Source organism: Impatiens glandulifera, chromosome 8 (assembly GCF_907164915.1).
Source record: "Impatiens glandulifera chromosome 8, dImpGla2.1, whole genome shotgun sequence".
Taxonomy (NCBI): domain Eukaryota; kingdom Viridiplantae; phylum Streptophyta; class Magnoliopsida; order Ericales; family Balsaminaceae; genus Impatiens; species Impatiens glandulifera.
Window position 1 is genome coordinate 21,744,702 of NC_061869.1, and position 6,000 is coordinate 21,750,701.

Consider the following 6,000-nt stretch of genomic DNA (forward strand, 5'->3'; position numbering starts at 1 on the left):
TATGTTCCTTCCATCTCGGGCTGTATAGTAGGATGTCATCAAAAATTACTAGCATAAACTTCCTTAAGAATGGTTTCATGGTAGCGTTCATTAAACTTTGGAAGGAGGACGGTGCATTGGTTAGGCCGAAGGGCATCACCAAAAACTCATATAGGCCTTCGTGAGTCCGGAATGCTGTTTTGTGGCAGTCACCTGGGTGCATCCTTATCTGGTGGAACCCTGAGCACAAATCGAGCTTGGAAAAGAACTTGGACCCATGCAATTCTTCCATTAACTCTTCAATGACCGGAATAGAAATTTATCCTTAATGGTTGCTGAGTTGAGCCGCCTATAATCAATACACATTCTCTAGGATAAGTCTTTCTTTCGGACCAACACCATAGGGGTGGCAAAAGAGCTGTGGCTTCTTCTTATGACTCCCCTATCTAGCATATCGTTGACCAAATGTTCAATTTTTGTCTTCTGCAGGGCGGGATATCGGTAGGGACGCATGCATACATCTTTCGCGCCTTCCTTTAATGGGATGCGGTGATCTTGTTCCCTGGCGGGTGGTAATTCCTCAGGTTGTTGGAATATTGGGCTGAAGTCATTTAGCATTTGCTGAAAGTCTTCAGGAATATCATCTAGTGGCCTTGCAGAGAGCGAAAAAAATTGTGCTTCGTTTTCACTTCGTATTTAGATCATGGCAGCAACATTGCCTTTCTTTAATAACTTCTCTAGGTGATCACCCTTCATTAAATTGATTTGTGTATGGGGTATGCCTTGCAAGACCGTGGTTATCCCTTCCCTTTTAAAAGAGAGTGTTAATTTTTCAAAGTCTCATTTTGAAGGGCCTAGAGTAATCAGCCATTCGATTCCCAGCACAATATCATACCCTGTCATTGTCAATACCTTCATATTTTCTTGATAAAGCTTACCTTCCATAGACCATTTCAGATCTTGGCAGAAGCTAAAGCATAGAATGTTAGAGTCGTCTGCCACTCAGACCGATATCACTTGGGTGGGAAGTATGTCATGGCTAATGTTCTTCATTATCCTGCTATTAATGAAATTATGAGTGCTTCTTGTATCAATTAGGATCACAACCGGTAGGTTCCCAACTTTACCAAGAATCTGGAGCGTTTGAAAGGTTTTAGAACCCGTCAATGCATGTAAGAATATGGCTAGTTCTTCCGCTGCATTAGGCTGCAAAGGAGAATCATCAAGGTCTACCTCCGGAGCAGGATCTTGGAGACTTGGGGCGACTTCTTGATCATTGGTCGAGACCATGAATAACTTTGATTTACACCTGTGGTTTGGTTGCCATTTTTCATCGCAAGTGTAGCATAGGCCCTTCTTTCTCTTTTCATCCATTGAGATCGGGTCTAATTGCTTAATATGGCCCTGATTTGCACTCGAAGAGGACCCATATGATGAGCTCGGCTTGATGTATGAGGTTCTGTTCGTGCTTTGCCAACTTGGTTTGACGTTGCTCGGATTGGGCAGTAGTGGTGGCTTGGCGCTGTACAAATTCCCATTGCTCATTAAACACCGATGCGTTGCTTCTTGGACTTTAGCCATGGCCATGGCTTCGTTTAGAGAATCCGGGAATCGCAACCTGATACAGTTTGCAATTTCCTCCCTTAGACCGGACAAGTAGCAATCTGTGACGTATTCCATTGGCATATTGTAGAGTTTTTGAGAGATCGACATATATTGCAGATTATATTCTTGAACCGACCCAGCCTGTTTCAGATTCATCAACTGTCTCATTGGAGTGTCGTGTATAGAGGGCCCGAATTGCGTCATAAGATCTCTCTTGAACACGTCCCAAGATAGGGCCTCTATATGGTCTCGATTCTGGAGATAAGATCCATACCACATTCTTGTTTCGCTAGAAAAGTGAATGTGCAATTTCTAGTTTCGTGGCATCCTTAGTTTTGTCCACCCTGAAAAACTGCTCGGCAGATATTAGCTAGCCCTCGACATCCGACCCATCAAACCGAGGAAAATCGACCTTGGTTAGCCGAGTGGGAGGAACATAGTGTTGGTCGCGGTTCTGGCCAGGGTGCTGGGGCCTAAATGGAGAAGGACCGTGGCAAGAATTATCATCATAGGGTTTGTGGCGGGGTTCTTGCACATTTCCAGATGCCCCGCTCTCAAAGACTGTCATTCGTTCTTCAGCCGCATCAAATCTTCGGTCTATGGCAGCTTGCATTGCAGCTATTTGTTAGGACAGATTTTCAATAAGGGCCTTGAGCGCATCCATTTCTGATTGCTGGCGAGTTTCTACCATATTGAGAATCGACAAGCTCTGATACCAATATATTATGTTTTAAACTATAACCGAGCCTTTCGAGTTCTTTAATTCAAGAAACGGGTTCTTGATGATCGGGGCCGATGGTGGAATTCAACACTCAAGCGTAGCGGACATAAAATGAGAAGAGAATTCGAGGTTAAGGAGAGAAGAGCCGAAGGTGAGAAGAAAAATACTACTAGATTACACCTAGTAGTCCAAGATAGGGGTCCAAGACCGGGAGAATAACTTAGAGCCAACTTTTAAAATATTCAATTCATAGCCCAAAAAGTGGGGTGGACATCAGCATTTAAAGAGGCTGAATTACCCAAGAGTTGGTTACAAACTTGTTACAACAACTTCCAAAATAACAGAATCCGGTTTTAAAGAAATATAAGAGAAGATAAAAGATGAATTATTAAACAGAACATAAAGCTGGCCCAATTGTTCCATAGGACCGAGGAGGGTGCACTTTCTTATTCGTGGATCGTAACAGTTTGTTAGACACTTTAATTAGGAATTGGAATTAGAATTCCAATGGAATTCAATATAGTGTAATTTGAGAGTTCTCAATTCCAATCTTTTTAGGTCGGAATTATAATTCCAAATTAATATGTTTTTCACGTTTTTGACATGTTTAACACGTTTTTCACACATTAAACATGTTTAACACGTTTACACACATTTTCATGTTTTTGGCACGTTTAACACGTTTTTGGCACGTTTAACGCGTTTTTGGCACGTTTTTGACACATTTAACATGTTTTTCACGTCTTTGACACAATTAACACATTTTTCACACGATTTTCATATTTTTAACACATTTAACACGTTTTTCACATTTTGGCACATTTAGCACGTTTTGGCACGTTTAACAAGTTTATCACATATTTAGCATGTTTAACACGTTTTTGACACGTTTAACACGTTTTCATATTTTTGACACGTTTAACATGTTTTTAATACATTAAACACATTTTAACACATTAAACACGTTTATCATATTTTTGGCACGTTTAATGCATTTTCGACACATTTAACACGTGTTTAGCACATTAAACACGTTTATCATGTTTTTGGCATGTTAAACACGTTTTGACACATTTAACACGTTTTTGGCATATTAACATGTTTTGATATGTTTAACACATTTTTGGCACATTTAACACGTTTGATAAATTTTGGCACATTTACCACATTTCGACATGTTTAATACCACTACAACAAAATATACTTTCAGCGACCCTTATATGCCAACCCATATTAAGCGTGAGTAAAAATTAAAAGAAAAAAAACTTTTGCCAACCTTTATATATCTATACCACCACCTTTATTTTTTTTATATACCAACTTTGTAACTTTATTAAAACCTTATAATTTAAATATTCTAAATTTTAATAATTTTTATGTTTTATTTTTAAACTTTGTAAATATTTTTTTTTATTTTTTTATTTTTTTAAAATTAAATTTGACTTAAAATTTTGTTAACATTAAAATTTAATTAATATTTTTTATATAACATAATTTTTAAACTTTGTATAGTATTATTAATATATGTTTTTTATTTAATTATTATTTAAATTTAATTAAAAGTAAAATATGAGAGAGTTTAGTCTGAAGTGTTAATATGACATTCATCCCATATTGGAGAAAAAGAAGAAGTTTTTGGTATATAAAATATGAGAGAGTTCATTAGTTTCTGAAGTGTTTTTAAGGTTATATTGTGCTGGACTATGGGTTCACCCTAAAGGTTTAGGGTTATGTTCATCAGGTACTTGAGAGATGAAGGGCAAATGTGATAATAGTAGAGATAAAAAAATAACATCTAAAATGAAAATAGAAAAAAATATAGTTTAAAAATAAAATAGACTTTTAGCGACGTTTTTTTTAATTTTGCCAACGCTTAAATAAGCGTTGTTAAAACTTTCGCCTTTCGGCAACGCTTGTACCGACGCTTAAATAAGCGTGGTAAAAACTTGCGCCCACCCTGCTTCTGGCGACGCAAGAATAAGTGTCGGTAATGTTTTTAGCGACGCTTTTAAAGGTTGGCAGAAGTCTTTTTAAGCGTCGCCGAAAGTCATTTTTGTTGTAGTGTACATTTTGGCCCGTTTAACATATTTGTGACATGTTTAAAATGTGTTAAACATGCTAAAACATGAAAAACGTGTTAAACGTGTCTAAAATGTGTTAAACTTATTAAAATGTGTTAAACGTATCAAAAATGTGTTAAACATGTTAAAAAGTGTTAAACGTACCAAAAATGTGTAAAACGTGCCAAAATGTGTAAAACGTGCCAAAAATGTATAAAACGTGCCAAAAACGTGTTAAACGTGTGAAAAACATATTAAACGTGTTAAACATGTCAAAAATGTGTTAAATGTGCCAAAAATGTGAAAAGCGAGTTAATCTTATCAAAACGTGTGAAAAACATGTTAAACGTATTAAAAATATCAAAAACGTGTTAAATGTGCCAAAAATGTGAAAAACGTGTGAAAACGTGTCAAACGTGAAAAACGTGTCAAAAATATGTAAAACGTGTTAAACATGCCAAAAACGTGTTTAACGTGCAAAAAACGTGAAAACATGTTAAACGTGTGAAAAACGTGTTAAACATGACAAAAACATGAAAAACATTTTAAACTTGTCAAAACGTGTGAAAAACATATTAAACGTATTAAAAATGTCAAAAACGTGTTAAACATACCAAAAACGTGAAAAACATGTTAAACATGTGAAAATGTGTTTTAAGTGTGAAACGTGTTAAGCATGTCAAAAACGTGTTTAAACGTGTCAAAAATGTGTCAAACGTGTTAAACGTGTTAAACATGTCAAAAACGTGTTAAATGTGTTAAACATGTCAAAAACATATTAAACGTGCCGAAAACGTGAAAACATATTTAAGAAGTTAACATTTTAAACTGATATTTTATTTTACAAACATTGAAATTGGAATTGAATGACAATTCTATCATTTTCTCAAATATAAGAATTGAATTACAATTCTATAATGTTTCCAAACATAGGAATTGAATTGTAATTCAATGTCAATTCTCGTGGAATTGGAATTAGAATTCTAATATCAATTCCAATTCTAATTCCCCTCATCAAACACATCCTAATAGATTTGTAGGCTTATTCTAGTGCTTAAATTGGAACACTTTAATCAGATAAGATGTCATTATTGAATTATATTTATATTATTGTTTATATATATATATATATATTGTATGTAAATTTTTTACTTGTATATAAATAACATGTTACTCATTTTTATTTTTATTTACACATGAATATCCAAATTAATTTGAAGGCGCGGTATGATAACATTTTCGTTAGCCATTATACTATATATAACAAATAAAAAAAATACCCTACCTTGAATAACATGATATTACTTTTCCATATTAAAATTTTATTTTTACAAGTTTTTATCCACCCACGTTTCAATCTAGCTCTTATCACATTAACTTGTTCACTAACACGTTTTTCTGTAGCACTAATTGTAGTAATTCATCCAAATGTAATAAACATTCTGAAGTATTTTTACAAGTCAAAGTTTTGTTGTTTAGGAATACATATATCCTTTTTAGCTAATATCGAGTTAAACTATTGTTTCCTCTTACATTGACCTTCACTTCTTTTCAAAGCTCATGTGAAATAATAGTACTTTGAAAGTATATTATTTTCTTCTTGTCGATGATGTTCATTATATATATGTTCTTATC